General features: G+C 36.8%; 6 pseudogenes; all 6 read right to left on the bottom strand.

The window, feature by feature from the left end:
* Positions 1-7697: 7697 nt before the first annotated feature.
* On the bottom strand, positions 7698-7816 carry LOC127629408 (uncharacterized; annotated as a pseudogene).
* Positions 7817-8444: 628 nt separating this feature from the next.
* Positions 8445-8563, bottom strand: LOC127629404 (uncharacterized; annotated as a pseudogene).
* A 618-nt stretch (positions 8564-9181) lies between these two features.
* On the bottom strand, positions 9182-9300 carry LOC127629410 (uncharacterized; annotated as a pseudogene).
* Positions 9301-9928: 628 nt separating this feature from the next.
* LOC127629355 (uncharacterized) lies at positions 9929-10047 on the bottom strand (annotated as a pseudogene).
* A 624-nt stretch (positions 10048-10671) lies between these two features.
* LOC127629347 (uncharacterized) lies at positions 10672-10790 on the bottom strand (annotated as a pseudogene).
* Positions 10791-17742: 6952 nt separating this feature from the next.
* Positions 17743-17861, bottom strand: LOC127629350 (uncharacterized; annotated as a pseudogene).
* Positions 17862-19775: the final 1914 nt, after the last annotated feature.

The raw sequence follows: 19775 nt of genomic DNA, 5'->3' as shown, positions 1-19775 counted from the left end.
GCTTGTCAGTTTTTGTAAAACATCCTCATCATTTATGTAGTTTGGCAATTGTAAAAAAGATACCATCCTTTCCGTTGCACAAAGTTTTCTTATTTCACAACATTGTCCATTTATTTGTATTCCATCCAATAATTGTTCACAGTCTTCTTCTTTCTCCAATGTGAGTTCATATTCACAATCATTTTTTTTCCTTAGTCCATATAATTTGCCCATTCCAGTTTTGTCCTCTACAGCTTTAATTATCATCATAACCGTTAACTGTTCTGGGTTTTTCACATTCATTGTCAGCGTAGTTTCTTTTTTGTATTCTCTCTGATATCTCATTTTTCCTCTCAATTTATTTATCATATCATCTTTTTGATTTTCTTCTTTTCTCTTTTCACCATTTACATCAGCCTTTTCCTTACTTTGTATCTTCTGTTGTTCAGTCCTTCCTTTCACCATTTCCACTCCATTTCTCTTCTTTCTCGAGACCACAGTTGCCCATGTTTCTTCTTTTTGATTTTCATTTGTTTCTTGCATTATCCTTTTGGGTAGATTAGTATCTTCATCCAATTCATTGTCCTTTTCCAGTCCTGTTCCATTATCCATTATGTCCTTCCTTGTTTGTACACCTCTCCACAAATACCAAAAAGTAAAAAAAATAAAAAACTCAACCCCAAACAGTTGTAAAACTGCTTGGGGTTAACCCGTGGAAAATAATAAACAAAGGTAAGCTTTATAACGTGTGATTAGAAAAAAAAAATAAAAAAAAAAATAAAAAAAATGTAAACAAAATGGCGGAGAGCCTTCCTCTCCAACTGCAGTCAACTCACTTCCTGGAACGTACCAACTAGCAGGCTTGCACAGGGTGGTATGGCCGTAAGCGAGTGTTGCGACTACCAGCAGGCCATTTAAAGCAAGCGCACTGCACACATCCTTATGCTGCTCTCCCATCATTAAAATATGTCTTGTACTGCAGCTCTAAAAAAAGAGACAACAGGCCCTTTCCTCTCAGACATTGTCTATTTTTATTTATTTCTCTTTTTGAAAAGGTAAGTGCCTCCTCTCTATTCATTCAATTTCACAGGAGTCGTCCACAATATCTTTTTCTGCATACCTGTGTCATAGCTTCCATGTTGTTTGCTAAAAAGGGCATACTCAGCTGCACAATTATATGCTTAACACATAATAATAATCCAGTGGCCAAAGAAAACTCTTCTCTACTTAAAAAATGAACTCAGGACGCTTTCTTTCGGATGTGTCCACCAAATTTTGGAAGCACTGCACTTTGTTTGTACTTTCCAACTCTGTATGTTGCAGTCAAGAAAGAGCAAAAAAAAAAAACCCCTCTACTGCTTTCTGTAGGAGGCAAGATAAATGAGCAAGCTGTCCTTTGCCACAGAGAAAGCTAAATGAAAGAAAATCAATCAATCAAACAACCAATTTCCAAGGATAAATAAATATATCCCAGTTGATCCAGGGGGGAGTGTATGAGTTAAAACAAACAAGGAAAAGAAAAATCTTACAGCACCTGGTATTCCCAGGAAGTCTCCCATCCAAGTACTAACCAGGCCCAGCCCTGTTTGGCTTCCAAGATCAGACGAGTTCGGGCCTGCATTTTTTTTTTTTTTTTTTTTTTTATTAATTTCTCTTCACATATACATTTGATTACATTAACAACCTCAATTACATGTTAAAAGTGCAATGTGGACAAAATACATATGTATCATTGGTATTTGCTTCCATGTTTAAGTTCTTGAAGCTTTTCTCATATGTACAAAACCAGTTCATCCTCTTTTGGCAGGTACAATTGCTTTTGTTTAAAAACACACATGACATTTTTGGTAAAAATTTTGTAAAATTCCCCCATCTTGTTCTCCAATTTAAAATAATTATGCAACATTTTCACATAATCTTCTACCATCTGTTTAAAAAGCACCCATAGATTTAGAGTAAAATCTCTGTTTCTTGCTACATTCCTTCTTTTCCATATTGCTTTTTTCGCCAGGATTAAAAACAAATTCACAAGCTTCCTATTTTCTTTGTTTTCTGTCATTCCCAGCATAAAAAATCTATTCCATTCAGTGACCTCTTCATTTTCTCTTAATTCTTTGACAATTTCTTTCAGTTCATTAAAAAATGGGTTTAGCTTTTCACAGAATAAAAACAAATGTAAAATCCCTTCATCTTCTTTTTTGCAGACTTTACATTGGGCATTTATTTCTTTCTGTATTAAACACAATCTCATTTCTGTATAAATCACATTTTGTCTAATAAAATAATCTAAACATTCTAAATCCACATCCAACCATTTCCATGTTCTATTCTTCCAGATGTCTTTCTCTTCTATTCCATTAAAGTTCCTTAGCCAGACCTGGTTGGCCACAGGTTCTTTAAAAACTCTGCTTATAAAAAACTCATAAAACATTTTTACAGTGCACAAATTAAAATCCACCTTCTTATCTTTATATTTTAAAAACACTGTTATTTTCTTTTCTTTTTCTTCCTTCTTGTTAATCTCATCTAGCCATTGCCTCGGGATTGCTTTCTTGACATCTTCATACTGTTTTCTTAAAACCATCACATTAAAATCCTCCTTCTCCTCCTCCATCGCATCCATAATCACTTGGAGTGGCAAAAATCCCTCTTTCAACTCCCATAAAACATCCCTCACTTTTACAATCCCCACTTGTAGCCACTTCTTAAAATAGATATCTCGCTCATGTATCTTTATTTTGTCATTTAAAAACAGAGGCTGATTTAAAATCCCTTCCCTCCCCTCTGGATTATAATCCACCTCTGTTAAAAAAGCCTCCAAGCATTTAAAACCTCTTTATAAAACTGTGGAATCCCTTCTATCATCCAACTTTTCAACTTCATCCATAAAATGTTTTCCCCAAGGTTAAAATTCCCACATTTATTTAAATAAAAACCCATCAATTTCTTCCATTCAGCTCTATTCTTGTCCTCCAAATATTTCCTAACCACTTTTACTCTCATGCTTTTCATCTTTTGTTCCACATCAACTAAACCCATCCCTCCCTCTTCTGGTTTCCCTATCAGCGTATAATACGCTATCCTTGGAGGCTTTTTTTCCCATAAAAATTCCAAAATACTCTTTTTATTCTCTTAAAAACCCAGTTTGGTACTGACATCACATGTAACTTGTACCACATCTTTGATAACATTAACATGTTTACAGTTAAGATTTTCCCTTTCAAACTTAAAAACCTATTTCTCCAAAAGATCAGTCTTCTTTCCATCCCTCCCAGCGTCTCTTCCCACATATTATCAACAGCTTCTTTCTCTTTCTTTGCTAAAATTGCTCCTAAAATCTTCATCTCTTGTACCTCTATGAACTTAACAACCCCCGTTAAAACCTCTGTCCTTCCAAACTTCATGTATACTGTTTTTTCTTCGTTTATTTTTGCACCTGAGCCCTCGCAATAGCATTTAATTTTTTCCATCACTTCTTTAACACTTTCTCTATTTTCTACCACAATTATCGTATCATCGGCATATTGGAATATTTTACTTAATTCTTCTTTTTCTCCGAATTGTATCCCCTTTATTCCATTTTCTCTGTTTATTAAAAGCCCTAGGGGTTCCGCCACCAAAGAATATAACTGCGCTGACAGTGGACACCCCTGTCTTATGGATCTTAAAACTTTAAAAGGTTGTGTTAAAAAACCATTACATTTTACTTTTGTTGACACATCACTGTATAAAGCTAAGATCCATTTTATAAAATTCCCTCCAAAACCAAATTGTTTTAAAACTCCCAATAAAAACCCCTGTTCCACTCTGTCAAAAGCCTTCTCAAAATCCATGCCTATTACGTTATGCGCTCTTTCCTTTTTCTTTTATGTATCCCACTATATCTCTTATGCTGCTTGTGATGTCTGCTATGTCCCTCCCTTTACTCCATAAGCCTGGATAGTTTCTATTATGTTTGGCATGACATTTTTTAATCTGTTTGCTAAAACTTTGGCTAGAATTTTTAAATCTGTGTTTAACATTGTGATGGGCCTAAAATTCTTCAGTTCCTTTTTGTCTCCTTTTTTCTTATAGGTTATTTTCATTAAGCCTAGGCCCATTCTTGGATGTACCCTTTCTTTTTTGAAAACTTCTTCATAGATTTCTTTTAAAATTGTGCTTACTTTTTCTTTAAAAACCTTGTAAAACTCACTTCCAATACCATCTATTCCTGGGCTTTTCTTCACTCCTAACTGATTTATGGCCAGCATAATTTCTTCTGTTGATATTTCCCTTTCACAATCCTTTTTATCACTCTCACTGACTTTTCTTGTTATCTGTTGTAATAAAATATTTCTTTTTCCCTCATCTCCTCCTTCTGAGTTAAAGAGTTCTTCATAAAACGTGCTTATTTCCTTTAAAATCCCTTCTGTGCTTAAAATAACTTGGCCTTCTTTATTCTTAAGTTCTTTAATTCTTTCCGCCCTCCCCCTGCTTTTCTCAAAGTTAAAAAAAAATCTGTTACATTTTTCCCCTTCCACCATATATTTGGCTTTACTTCTTAACATCGCCCCTTTGTATTTCTCTTCTTCTATTTTCTTTAACTTTTCTTCCACTTCGATTACTCTTTGCACGTTTACTTCATTTTTATTTAACTCCTCTCTTAACGTTCTTCTTATTTGTTCCTCCTTTGTTCTTTTCACCTTTTGTAACAATTTACAGTGGTTCATTGTATATTTCTTTATGTCATATTTCATGTTTTCCCACCATTGTCTTTTATCTTCTATGTACATCATGTCTTTTTTCCTTTCATCTAATATGTTTTCTATCTTTTCTTTAAAATGCTGGTCTTTTAAAACCTCAGTGTTTAATATCCATACCCCTGGTCCCTTCATTTCTTTTTTAAAATCCATTCTCATTAATACCATTTTGTGATCACTTAAAGTCGTTTCTTTATAAAACACTCCCTCAATAAAACATTCCACATTCCTGGTGCTTAAAAAGTAGTCTATTCTAGTTTGACACATAAAATTCCCCACCAACTGTCTTCTTGAATATTCCTTCTTTTTTCCATTTCTCTCCCTCCACACATCAATCATGTTTTTCTCCTCCATCAATGACCTTAACTCCTTTCTACCCACATCCGATTTGAAAACCATTCCATTTGCCATGTCCATTTTACTAAAAACAGTGTTAAAATCCCCGCAATCATTACCCTCTTCCATTTTTCCATTACTCCAGCTATAACATTCAAATATCTCTTCTTTTCTATTTGTTCATTTGGAGCATGTATGTTTACTAAAATAAAATCCTCTTCTTCCATCTTAATTTCTATTGCCATGCATTTCCCTTTTGTGTCATTATACATTAGTTTTGCCTTGATACCTCTGTCTTTTCTTATTAACACTGCCACTCCTCCTCCTATTTTCTCCTCTCCATTATTATAAAATAATTCCCCTTCCCATCGTCTTTTAAGATCCTCCATTGCATTTTCTTTCCAGTTTGTCTCTTGCAATAAAATCACATCTTCATCTCTGCACAGTTCCTTCACTTGTTCAAATTTCACATCATTCATTAACCCCCTAGCATTAAAAGTCACAATTTTCAGCACCATAAAATAAAGGATAAAAAAAAGCTTACAATCCCCATTTTATCAGTCTATGCCCTCGTCTTCCTTTTCACTTCCTCCACAGTCCTGTTTCTCCTCAGAGTTTTTTTCCACACTTTATTTCTAGCTTTCTCTAAATTTGGTATTACCTTGTCTTTTCTTCTTCTTTTGTTGGTTGTTCCCGTAGTGTCAGCCTTTGACAATGTTTTCATTTTCTTTGTCCCTTCTGTCCTCCTCACCAGTCTGTTCTTCCTCCTCTGGCTCTTCCATTTCCATTTGTCTAGTCTCATTTATATCCATCTGTTCCTCGATTCCCTCGCTGTGCTGTGTTAGCTCAGTCTTTTCGATCTCGTTGTCATTGCCTATGCTTTCATTGTCCTCTCTTTGTGTCGCTCCAGCGTCCTCACTTTGCTCCTCTTTGTTGTCTGTCTCATGCATCTGCCCGCTCTCCCACACTTCCTCCTGTTGTTGGGTGCTGTACCAGCATTCACACTTGTCCAGTGCACGCTTGCAGTCCGGACACCTCACCACCTTGCAGTCCCTCGCGAAGTGGCCTGTTTCCTCACATTTAAAGCATTTGAAGTCCGGGCAGTCCTTCATCACATGGTCGGGGCTCATGCACAATCTGCAGGTTCTCACCTGTTGGCTATGAATCACCCTGAAGTATTGCAGACCCTCTCCCGTCTCGATCCTAGTGCTGTAGGGTAGGGAGACCACTTCTTTCGGGAACCGCACCTTCAGGAACCTCGTTCCATCCTCTATGTGGGTGCCATTGTAAACTCTTCGCCTTATTTGCGAGATGGGAGTTACCCCCCATCCCTCCAGCTTCTGTAAAATTTCTCCGTCGTCCAGGTATGCGGGCAGATGCATGAAAGATACAACAAATTCTTTGTTATTTAGCTTTTTAATTTCACACATTTTTCCTTTAATCATCAATCCTTCATCCAGCTTTTCAATATCTTCTTCCTTTTCAAATGTGATCTCATATTCTTTCATAATTTTGGGTCTTACCGCTAATATGCTTGTCACGTCCATCTTGTCTTTCAATGCTTGAATTATATCCTCTGCTTTACCTTCTTGCACCGCTGCCAAATCCACAACAACCGTTGCTTCTTTAGTGTAGGATCTTTTGTATCTATTTTCAGGACCATCCTTTTCACTTTGTTTTATTTCCAATCCTGTTTCCAGTTGACGCCCTGTTCCTCTTGCCAAGTCCATGTCTGTTGCCATTAATCCGTCCATTTTTAAACAAAAATGGAAGAATAAACACAAAAAAACACACAAACAGAGTGTTTCAACTCCCCCCAAACAGCATGTGCTGCTGGGAGGAATTACACAAACAAAGAAAAAGACTAAACACTGATTAAAATAAAACCTGATTTAAACACAAAACAAAAATAAACACACTGAGTGTTTGGTGAGCCTCTCTCACCAACTGCTCACTCCAAACTGCCAACTCACTTCCTGTTTGCTCTATAGCGCCCTCAGGGTGGTATGGCCGTAGCTGAGTGCTGCGACTACCAGCAGGCCATTTAAAGCAAGCGCATTGCACGCATCCTTATGCTGCTCTCCCATCATTAAAATATGTCTTGTACTGCAGCTCTAAAAAAGAGACAACAGGCCCTTTCCTCTCAGACATTGTCTATTTTTATTTATTTCTCTTTTGAAAAGGTAAGTGCCTCTCTATTTATTCAATTTCACAGGAGTCGTCCACAATACCTTTTTCTGCATACCTGTGTCACAGCTTCCATGTGGTTTGCTAAAAGAGGGCATACTCAGCTGCACAATTATATGCTTAACACATAATAATAATCCAGTGGCCAAAGAAAACTCTTCTCTACTTAAAAAATGACCTCAGGACGCTTTCTTTCGGATGTGTCCACCAAATTTTGGAAGCACTGCACTTTGTTTGTACTTTCCTACTCTGTATGTTGCAGTCAAGAAAGAGCAAAAAAAACAAACCCTCTACTGCTTTCTGTAGGAGGCAAGATAAATGAGCAGGCTGTCCTTTGCCACAGAGAAAGCTAAATGAAAGAAAATCAATCAAACAACCAATTTCCAAGGATAAATAAATATATCCCAGTTGAGCAAGGGGGGAGTGTATGAGTTAAAACAAACAAGGAAAAGCAAAATTTTACAGCACCTGGTATTCCCAGGAAGTCTCCCATCCAAGTACTAACCAGGCCCAGCCCTGTTTGGCTTCCGAGATCAGACAAGTTCGGGCCTGCACAGGGTGGTATGGCCGTAGCTGAGTGCTGCGGCTACCAGCAGGCCATTTAAAGCAAGCGCACTGCACGCATCCTTATGCTGCTCTCCCATCATTAAAATATGTCTTGTACTGCAGCTCTAAAAAAGAGACAACAGGCCCTTTCCTCTCAGACATTGTCTATTTTTATTTATTTCTCTTTTTGAAAAGGTAAGTGCCTCCTCTATTCATTCAATTTCACAGGAGTCGTCCACAATACCTTTTTCTGCATACCTGTGTCACAGCTTCCATGTGGTTTGCTAAAAGAGGGCATACTCAGCTGCACAATTATATGCTTAACACATAATAATAATCCAGTGGCCAAAGAAAACTCTTCTCTACTTAAAAAATGACCTCAGGACGCTTTCTTTCGGATGTGTCCACCAAATTTTGGAAGCACTGCACTTTGTTTGTACTTTCCAACTCTGTATGTTGCAGTCAAGAAAGAGCAAAAAAAAACCTCTACTGCTTTCTGTAGGAGGCAAGATAAATGAGCAAGCTGTCCTTTGCCACAGAGAAAGCTAAATGAAAGAAAATCAATCAATCAAACAACCAATTTCCAAGGATAAATAAATATATCCCAGTTGAGCCAGGGGGGGAGTGTATGAGTTAAAACAAACAAGGAAAATAAAAATCTTACAGCACCTGGTATTCCCAGGAAGTCTCCCATCCAAGTACTAACCAGGCCCAGCCCTGTTTGGCTTCCAAGATCAGACGAGTTCGGGCCTGCACAGGGTGGTATGGCCGTAGCGAGTGCTGCGGCTACCAGCAGGCCATTTAAAGCAAGCGCACTGCACACATCCTTATGCTGCTCTCCCATCATTAAAATATGTCTTGTACTGCAGCTCTAAAAAAGAGACAACAGGCCCTTTCCTCTCAGACATTGTCTATTTTTATTTATTTCTCTTTTGAAAAGGTAAGTGCCTCTCTATTTATTCAATTTCACAGGAGTCGTCCACAATACCTTTTTCTGCATACCTGTGTCACAGCTTCCATGTGGTTTGCTAAAAGAGGGCATACTCAGCTGCACAATTATATGCTTAACACATAATAATAATCCAGTGGCCAAAGAAAACTCTTCTCTACTTAAAAAATGACCTCAGGACGCTTTCTTTCGGATGTGTCCACCAAATTTTGGAAGCACTGCACTTTGTTTGTACTTTCCTACTCTGTATGTTGCAGTCAAGAAAGAGCAAAAAAAACCCTCTACTGCTTTCTGTAGGAGGCAAGATAAATGAGCAAGCTGTCCTTTGCCACAGAGAAAGCTAAATGAAAGAAAATCAATCAAACAACCAATTTCCAAGGATAAATAAATATATCCCAGTTGAGCCAGGGGAGTGTATGAGTTAAAACAAACAAGGAAAAGAAAAATCTTACAGCACCTGGTATTCCCAGGAAGTCTCCCACCCAAGTACTAACCAGGCCCAGCCCTGTTTGGCTTCCGAGATCAGACGAGTTCGGACCTGCACAGGGTGGTATGGCCGTAGCGAGTGCTGCGGCTACCAGCAGGCCATTTAAAGCAAGCGCACTGCACACATCCTTATGCTGCTCTCCCATCATTAAAATATGTCTTGTACTGCAGCTCTAAAAAAGAGACAACAGGCCCTTTCCTCTCAGACATTGTCTATTTTTATTTATTTCTCTTTTTGAAAAGGTAAGTGCCTCTCTATTCATTCAATTTCACAGGAGTCGTCCACAATACCTTTTTCTGCATACCTGTGTCACAGCTTCCATGTGGTTTGCTAAAGAGGGCATACTCAGCTGCACAATTATATGCTTAACACATAATAATAATCCAGTGGCCAAAGAAAACTCTTCGCTACTTAAAAAATGACCTCAGGACGCTTTCTTTCGGATGTGTCCACCAAATTTTGGAAGCACTGCACTTTGTTTGTACTTTCCAACTCTGTATTTTGCAGTCAAGAAAGAGCAAAAAAAAAAAACCCTCTACTGCTTTCTGTAGAAGGCAAGATAAATGAGCAAGCTGTCCTTTGCCACAGAGAAAGCTAAATGAAAGAAAATCAATCAATCATACAACCAATTTCCAAGGATAAATAAATATATCCCAGTTGAGCCAGGGGGGAGTGTATGAGTTAAAACAAACAAGGAAAAGAAAAATCTTACAGCACCTGGTATTCCCAGGAAGTCTCCCACCCAAGTACTAACCAGGCCCAGCCCTGTTTGGCTTCCGAGATCAGACGAGTTCGGGCCTGCACAGGGTGGTATGGCCGTAAGCGAGTGCTGTGGCTACCAGCAGGCCATTTAAAGCAAGCGCACTGCACGCATCCTTATGCTGCTCTCCCATCATTAAAATATGTCTTGTACTGCAGCTCTAAAAAAGAGACAACAGGCCCTTTCCTCTCAGACATTGTCTATTTTTATTTATTTCTCTTTTTGAAAAGGTAAGTGCCTCTCTATTTATTCAATTTCACAGGAGTCGTCCACAATACCTTTTTCTGCATACCTGTGTCACAGCTTCCATGTGGTTTGCTAAAAGAGGGCATACTCAGCTGCACAATTATATGCTTAACACATAATAATAATCCAGTGGCCAAAGAAAACTCTTCTCTACTTAAAAAATGACCTCAGGACGCTTTCTTTCGGATGTGTCCACCAAATTTTGGAAGCACTGCACTTTGTTTGTACTTTCCAACTCTGTATGTTGCAGTCAAGAAAGAGCAAAAAAAACCCTCTACTGCTTTCTGTAGGAGGCAAGATAAATGAGCAAGCTGTCCTTTGCCACAGAGAAAGCTAAATGAAAGAAAATCAATCAATCAAACAACCAATTTCCAAGGATAAATAAATATATCCCAGTTGAGCCAGGGGAGTGTATGAGTTAAAACAAACAAGGAAAAGAAAAATCTTACAGCACCTGGTATTCCCAGGAAGTCTCCCACCCAAGTACTAACCAGGCCCAGCCCTGTTTGGCTTCCGAGATCAGACGAGTTCGGGCCTGCACAGGGTGGTATGGCCGTAAGCGAGTGCTGCGGCTACCAGCAGGCCATTTAAAGCAAGCGCACTGCACACATCCTTATGCTGCTCTCCCATAATTAAAATATGTCTTGTACTGCAGCTCTAAAAAAAGAGACAACAGGCCCTTTCCTCTCAGACATTGTCTATTTTTATTTATTTCTCTTTTTGAAAAGGTAAGTGCCTCTCTATTTATTCAATTTCACAGGAGTCGTCCACAATACATTTTTCTGCATACCTGTGTCACAGCTTCCATGTGGTTTGCTAAAAGAGGGCATACTCAGCTGCACAATTATATGCTTAACACATAATAATAATCCAGTGGCCAAAGAAAACTCTTCTCTACTTAAAAAATGACCTCAGGACGCTTTCTTTCGGATGTGTCCACCAAATTTTGGAAGCACTGCACTTTGTTTGTACTTTCCAACTCTGTATGTTGCAGTCAAGAAAGAGCAAAAAAAACCCTCTACTGCTTTCTGTAGGAGGCAAGATAAATGAGCAAGCTGTCCTTTGCCACAGAGAAAGCTAAATGAAAGAAAATCAATCAATCAAACAACCAATTTCCAAGGATAAATAAATATATCCCAGTTGAGCCAGGGGGGAGTGTATGAGTTAAAACAAACAAGGAAAAGAAAAATCTTACAGCACCTGGTATTCCCAGGAAGTCTCCCATCCAAGTACTAACCAGGCCCAGCCCTGTTTGGCTTCCGAGATCAGACGAGTTCGGGCCTGCATTTTTTTTTTTTTTTTTTTTATTATAAAAAACATTCAACAGGATGACACATCTCTCTATTCAAAATTATTCTATTACAAACAAAGTCTTAAAAAATCACAAAAAAAAAACAAAAAAGAAAACAAACCACAAATAAATAAATAAACATTATTCCTTTCCATGTATTACCTCATAAAACCATAAACAAACAAATCCAAATTAATAATACAAAAAGAGTTAATTTCAGAGTAGGTCTGCACACTTTTTTAATTTACACATTCATTTCCAACTCCAAACCCTTCAAATTCCAACATTTCTGGTACGTTTATTTCAAAATTCCTTAAAGTAATTTGGACATTGCTTGAAAACACACCATAAAAAATATTGATTTTCTTTTCCATTTTAAAAAAATCATACAGCATCTTTACATAGTCTTCCATTTTTCTTTTAAAATACTTCCACAAGTTGATTCTACAGTTTTTACTTTTGACTATGTTTCTTCTTTTCCATATTGCATATTTTCCCAATGCTATACATAGATTGATCACTTTCTTGTTCTGACATTTCTCATTTATACCCATTATTATCAATTCATTCCAGTTTAGAATCTCATTATTTTCCCTTAGCTGTTGTATCATCATTTTTAAAACCTTAAAAAAACTCCCCAATTCAGTACAATATAAAAACAGATGTAAAATCCCTTCGTCTTCCTTTTCACATACTTTGCAAATTGCATTTTTTTCCATACCAATTTTACATAATCTCATTTCGGACATTATAACATTATGTCTTATAAAATAATCCAGACATTCTATTTTAACATCCAGGTATGTCCAACTTATATTTTTCCATATATTTTCTTCATCTATTTCAGGAAAATGTCTAACCCAGAACTGATTCACATTTGGTTTTTTAAAAACCTGTGCTCTGAAGCATTGATAAAACTTCTTTAGGGTACAAATGTTAAAAGATATTTGCTTCTCCCCATCTTTGAAAAATATTTCTATTTTCTCTTCCTCATTTTCTTTGCTCGCTATTCTTTCAATCCATTTTTTGGGTATTGCTTTCTTAACATTTTCATATTGTGTTTTAACAGTACTTAATTTGAAATCTTCCTTTGCCTCATCCATTGCATCTATCACAAATTGGACAGGCAAAAACCCTTCCTTATATTCATATAAAACATCTCTTACTCTTTTGATACCCACATCTAACCACTTCTTTGAAAACACTTCCTTTGTTCCTAATGTAATATTTGCATTTAAAAACAATGGCTGGTTTAGTAGGTTTTCCTTTCCTTGAGGCCTAAAATCAATGTGCGGTAAAAAGTCTGTCCAAGCATCTAAAACCTCTTTATAAAACTCTGGCATTCCCTTAATCATACCTTTTTTCACCTTCATCCATAAGATATCATCTCCAATTTGTAAGTTAGAGCATTTATTTAAAAAGTATTTCATTATTGTTTTCCATTCTTGCACTTTTCCTCCATTGAGATATCTCTTTACCGTTTTCACCCTCATACTTTTTTTCCTTTGTTCCACATCCATTAACCCAATCCCTCCTTCCTCCTTTTTACCAATCAGCGTATCATATGCTATTCTTGGGGGCTTATTATTCCATAAAAAATTTGAAACAAAATGTTTAACTCTCATTATAACCCACTTTGGTATTGCAGTTACTGATAATACATACCACATTTTTGACAACATTAGGCTATTAGCAATTAAAACTCTTCCTTTCAATTCTAAATCTCTTTGCTTCCAGAAAATCAATCTTCTTTCCATTTCTCCCACAATCACTTCCCATCCTTTATCTCTTGATCTCTGCTCATCTTTTCCCAAAATAACCCCTAATATCTTATGCTCCTCTTTTTCTTCAAAAGCAAAATAGTTAGGTAAAATAGGTGCTTCCCCAAATCTCATACAGACAGTTTTTTCCAAATTTATCTTTGCTCCTGTCCCCTTACAGAATTTCTGAATAAGTTCCATTGCTGATTTAATACTTTCTATATTTCTGATTATCAAAGTAGTATCATCGGCATACTGATAAATCTTTTGCCCCTCTCTTCCTTTTTCAATCTCTATACCTTTTATTCTTGTTTCTTCTTTTATCATCATTCCCAGAGGCTCTGCCACTAGAGAATACAATTGGGCAGATAACGGACAACCTTGCCTTATGGATCTAGTTATCTTGAAAGCATCTGTTAAGAATCCATTACATTTAATGAAACTCATTGCATCTTTATACATAATTTTTATCCATTTGATAAAGTTTCCTCCAAAACCGAATTGTCTTAAAATCGCAAATAAAAACTCATGTTCCACCCTGTCAAATGCTTTTTCAAAGTCTAAACTTATTACATATCCATTCTTCCTTTCTTCATTCATATAGCTTATTACATCCCTTATATTGCTGATTGTATCTGATATATCTCTTCCTTTGACTCCGTATGATTGATTTGATAAAATTATCTTCGGTAAAACATTTTTCAGTCTGTTTGCTAAAATCTTGGCTACAATTTTAAGGTCTGTGTTCAACATTGTGATAGGCCTAAAATTTTTTAAATCCCCTCGGTCTCCCTTCCTCTTGAATATTATTTTAACTAGACCTATTCCCATCATTTCATTTACCTTATCTTTTTTAAAAATCTCTTCATACACCTCTTTTAAAATGTTACTTAATTTATCTCTAAAAACTTTATAAAATTCATTTGTTAATCCATCTATGCCTGGACTTTTCTTTCCCTTTAATTGATTAATTGCTTCCTCTATCTCTTCTTTTGTTATCTTCCCATCACATTTTTCTCTGTCTTCTTTGTTTACTCTTGCCTTCACTTGCTTCAAAACAAAATACTTTTCCTTTTCATCTACTCCTTTCATCTTAAACAGTTCCTCATAAAACTCTTTAACTTCTTTTAATATTTCTTTTATTTCTTTAATACTTCTTCCATCTTTCCCTTTAATTACTTTTATTGTTTCTGCTTTTCTCCTACTTCTTTCAAGATTAAAAAAATTTGGTACATTTTTCTCCCTCCACTGTATATTTTGCCTTACTTCTTATCATTGCTCCTCTGTACTTTCCCTCTTCAATTTTACTTAGTTCCTCTTCCATCAAAATTATCCTCTGCACATTCCCTTCACCTTTGCTTAATTCTTCCTTTAGTTCTTTTCTGACATCTCTTTCTTTTTGTTTCTTTACCCTTTGTTGCAGTTTACACAACTTTATGGAAAATGTCCTAATTTCATATTTTACGTTATCCCACCATATTCTCTTGTCTTCTTTATACATTTTACTTTCCTTTTCTTTTTCTAAAATTCTTTCTATTTCCAATTTATAGCCTTCATTATTTAAAATTTCTGCATTTAAAATCCACACTCCTGGTCCCCTATGTGTTCTGTTAAAATCCATTTGAATAAAAACAAGACTATGATCACTAAAAGACGTTTCTTTATAATACACCTTTTCAATATATTGTTCTAAAAATCGTGTATTTAATACATAATCAATTCTTGTTCTGCATATGAAATTGCCTACTAATTGTCTTCTTGAGTATTCCCTTCTTTTTTCATTTCTATCTCTCCAGATATCAATTAAGTCATTTTCTTCCATTAAAGACTTCAGCTCTTTTCTTGCATTATCTGATCTATAAACCATTCCTTCTGCCATATCCATTTGGCTAAAAACCGTATTGAAATCCCCCATTAAAATAACTTTTCTGTACTTTTCTATTAAACTCCTCAAAACATTAAAGAAAAGCCTCTTTTCCTTTTCCTCTGTTGGCGCATGTACATTGCATAAAACAAAAGTTTCTTCCCCATTACTTATTTCTAATGCTAGACATTTTCCATTTCCATCATCAAAAACCACATTCCATTTCCCAATCACATCTTTTTGGATTAAAATTGCCACTCCCCTTCCTTTTCTTCCATCGCCGTTATTATATAATATTTCACCATTCCATCTTTTTTTTAAATCCTCTATTACCTCATCTTTCCAATTTGTTTCCTGTAATAAAATTATATTTTCTCCTTTACATATCTCTTTCATTTTTTCAAATTTTGTCACATTCAACAAACCTCTTGCATTCCAAGATACAATTCTTATACTCATTATGAGCAGTAGATATTTCAAAATAATCATCCCTTCATTATTTCTACCATCTCCTCCTCTAAACCACTTAAAACCTCAAATCTGCCTCTATGTACAGTTTTTTCTATCAGTTTTTCTTTTCTCTTTTTAGCAGAATCAACATTTGGCTTTACCTTGAGTGATCTTCTTCTATGCACACGACCCATTTCTCTGTCTCTTTTGTATCCTTCAGTCTTTTGTTTCTCAGTCTCTTCCTCATCTTCTCTTTGTTCATCCTCCCTTTGTTGATCTTCGTTCTGTTCCCCTTCTCTGTCCTCTGGTGGAGTAACCTTTAGTGACCCTGTTTCATACAGCATTTGTTCTCCTACATCACCTTGTATTCCACCTTCCTCCAGTTCCCCTTCAGCCTCAGACTCTTCAACCCTGGCATTGTTTGACTCTGCTTTTTCCGCTTCTTTATGCATTTGTTCACTTTCCTCCTCTGTTCCAACCTCTGTATTTGGTTCCTCCTCTTCATCTTCCATCCAACATTCACATTTGTCAAGAACTTTGTGGCAATCTGGGCACCTTACTGCTTCACAGTCCCTCGCAAAGTGGCCTTGCTCCTCACATTGGTAACATTTAAAGTCCGGACAGTCCTTAAGGATATGTCCCGGATTCATACACATTCGACAGGTCTTCACCTGCCGATCATGAATTACCCGGAAAAACTGTGTTCCCTCCGCCGTCTCAAACTTTGTGCTATATGGTAGGGAGACCACTTGATCTGGGAATCCAACTCGAACAAATCGCGTTCCATCTTCCACTTCCGTGCCAGGATATACCCTTCTTTTAATTTGTGATGTTGGGCACACTCCCCACGCTTGCAATTTATTACAAATGTCTTTGTCCTCAAGATAAGCAGGCAGATGCATAAAAGATACCATATATTCCCTTGACTGCAGTTTTCTTACTCCACAACCCTTTCCTTTGATTGTTATTCCATCCAATAGCGTGTCACACATCTCCTCATTTCTTAAAGTAATTTCATATTCTTTGCCCTGCCTGGGCCTTACCGCCAAGATATTTCCTCCACCAATTTTCTCTGTCACCATCTTGATAATATCTTCAGCTTTCCCATCTTGCACTCCTTCCAAACCAACAATCACTGTGGCATCTTTAGAATAATTCCTTCTTTTTCATTTCTTATGTTCCCTTCTTCATTTATTCTTTGTCCAACTCGTGGTCGTTTGTCCAATCCTTTGTCAAAATCCATCCGTGTTTCTCCAGCCGTTTCCATGTTGTTTTCCTTGAGATCCATCAGTTAATCCAAAATTAAAAAAAAAAAAAAAAAAAAAACAGTCAGCACCAAGCTGCTGGGAGGTGGTTTGAAAAATAAAAAAACACTATCAAAAATATATTAACAAAGCCAACAACAAAGAACAAAAAAGTATAGGAGAGCCTCTCTCTCCCCACTGCCACCACTCACTTCCTGGATTGTACCAACTGGTCTCACTCACAGGCCTGCACAGGGTGGTATGGCCATAAGCGAGGGCTGGGGCTACCAGCAGGCCATTTAAAGCAAGCGCACTGCACGCATCCTTATGCTGCTCTCCCATCATTAAAATATGTCTTGTACTGCAGCTCTAAAAAAAGAGACAACAGGCCCTTTCCTCTCAGACATTGTCTATTTTTATTTATTTCTCTTTTTGAAAAGGTAAGTGCCTTCTCTCTATTCATTCAATTTCACAGGAGTCGTCCACAATACCTTTTTCTGCATACCTGTGTCATAGCTTCCATGTTGTTTCCTAAAAAGGGCATACTCAGCTGCACAATTATATGCTTAACACATAATAATAATCCAGTGGCCAAAGAAAACTCTTCTCTACTTAAAAAATGACCTCAGGACGCTTTCTTTCGGATGTGTCCACCAAATTTTGGAAGCACTGCACTTTGTTTGTACTTTCCAACTCTGTATGTTGCAGTCAAGAAAGAGCAAAAAAAAAACCCTCTACTGCTTTCTGTAGGAGGCAAGATAAATGAGCAAGCTGTCCTTTGCCACAGAGAAAGCTAAATGAAAGAAAATCAATCAATCAAACAACCAATTTCCAAGGATAAATAAATATATCCCAGTTGAGCCAGGGGAGAGTGTATGAGTTAAAACAAACAAGGAAAAGAAAAACCTTACAGCACCTGGTATTACAAGGAAGTCTCCCATCCAAGTACTAACCAGGCCCAGTCCTGTTTGGCTTCCGAGATCAGACGAGTTCGTGCCTGCACAGGGTGGTATGGCCGTAAGCGAGTGCTGCGGCTACCAGCAGGCCATTTAAAGCAAGCGCACTGCACGCATCCTTATGCTGCTCTCCCATCATTAAAATATGTCTTGTACTGCAGCTCTAAAAAAAGAGACAACAGGCCCTTTCCTCTCAGACATTGTCTATTTTTATTTATTTCTCTTTTTGAAAAGGTAAGTGCCTCCTCTCTATTCATTCAATTTCACAGGAGCCGTCCACAATACCTTTTTCTGCATACCTGTGTCATAGCTTCCATGTTGTTTGCTAAAAAGGGCATACTCAGCTGCACAATTATATGCTTAACACATAATAATAATCCAGTGGCCAAAGAAAACTCTTCTCTACTTAAAAAATGACCTCAGGACGCTTTCTTTCGGATGTGTCCACCAAATTTTGGAAGCACTGCACTTTGTTTGTACTTTCCAACTCTGTATGTTGCAGTCAAGAAAGAGCAAAAAAAAAAACCCTCTACTGCTTTCTGTAGGAGGCAAGATAAATGAGCAAGCTGTCTTTTGCCACAGAGAAAGCTAAATGAAAGAAAATCAATCAATCAAACAACCAATTTCCAAGGATAAATAAATATATCCCAGTTGAGCCAGGGGGGAGTGTATGAGTTAAAACAAACAAGGAAAAGAAAAATCTTACAGCACCTGGTATACCCAGGAAGTCTCCCATCCAAGTACTAACCAGGCCCAGCCCTGTTTGGCTTCCGAGATCAGACGAGTTCGGGCCTGCATTTTTTTATTTATTTTTTTATTAATTTCTCTTCACATATACATTTGATTACATTAACAACCTCAATTACATGTTAAAAGTGCAATGTGGACAAAATACATATGTATCATTGGTAATTGCTTCCATGTTTAAGTTCTTGAAGCTTTTCTCATATGTACAAAACCAGTTCATCCTCTTTTGGCAGGTACAATTGCTTTTGTTTAAAAACACACATGACATTTTTGGTAAAAATTTTGTAAAATTCCCCCATCTTGTTCTCCAATTTAAAATAATTATGCAACATTTTCACATAATCTTCTACCATCTGTTTAAAAAGCACCCATAGATTTAGAGTAAAATCTCTGTTTCTTGCTACATTCCTTCTTTTCCATATTGCTTTTTTCGCCAGGATTAAAAACAAATTCACAAGCTTCCTATTTTCTTTGTTTTCTGTCATTCCCAGCATAAAAAATCTATTCCATTCAGTGACCTCTTCATTTTCTCTTAATTCTTTGACAATTTCTTTCAGTTCATTAAAAAATGGGTTTAGCTTTTCACAGAATAAAAACAAATGTAAAATCCCTTCATCTTCTTTTTTGCAGACTTTACATTGGGCATTTATTTCTTTCTGCATTAAACACAATCTCATTTCTGTATAAATCACATTTTGTCTAATAAAATAATCTAAACATTCTAAATCCACATCCAACCATTTCCATGTTCTATTCTTCCAGATGTCTTTCTCTTCTATTCCATTAAAGTTCCTTAGCCAGACCTGGTTGGCCACAGGTTCTTTAAAAACTCTGTTTATAAAAAACTCATAAAACATTTTTACAGTGCACAAATTAAAATCCACCTTCTTATCTTTATATTTTAAAAACACCGTTATTTTCTTTTCTTTTCCTTCCTTCTTGTTAATCTCATCTAGCCATTGCCTCGGGATTGCTTTCTTGACATCTTCATACTGTTTTCTTAAAACCATCACATTAAAATCCTCCTTCTCCTCCTCCATCGCATCCATAATCACTTGGAGTGGCAAAAATCCCTCTTTCCACTCCCATAAAACATCCCTCATTTTTACAATCCCCACTTGTAGCCACTTCTTAAAATAGATATCTCGCTCATGTATCTTTATGTTGTCATTTAAAAACAGAGGCTGATTTAAAATCCCTTCCCTCCCCTCTGGATTATAATCCACCTCTGTTA

This window comes from Xyrauchen texanus, chromosome 35 (genome assembly GCF_025860055.1).
Source record: "Xyrauchen texanus isolate HMW12.3.18 chromosome 35, RBS_HiC_50CHRs, whole genome shotgun sequence".
Taxonomy (NCBI): domain Eukaryota; kingdom Metazoa; phylum Chordata; class Actinopteri; order Cypriniformes; family Catostomidae; genus Xyrauchen; species Xyrauchen texanus.
The sequence above is the reverse complement of the archived record's forward strand: the minus strand, read 5'-3'. Positions and strand labels throughout refer to the sequence as shown.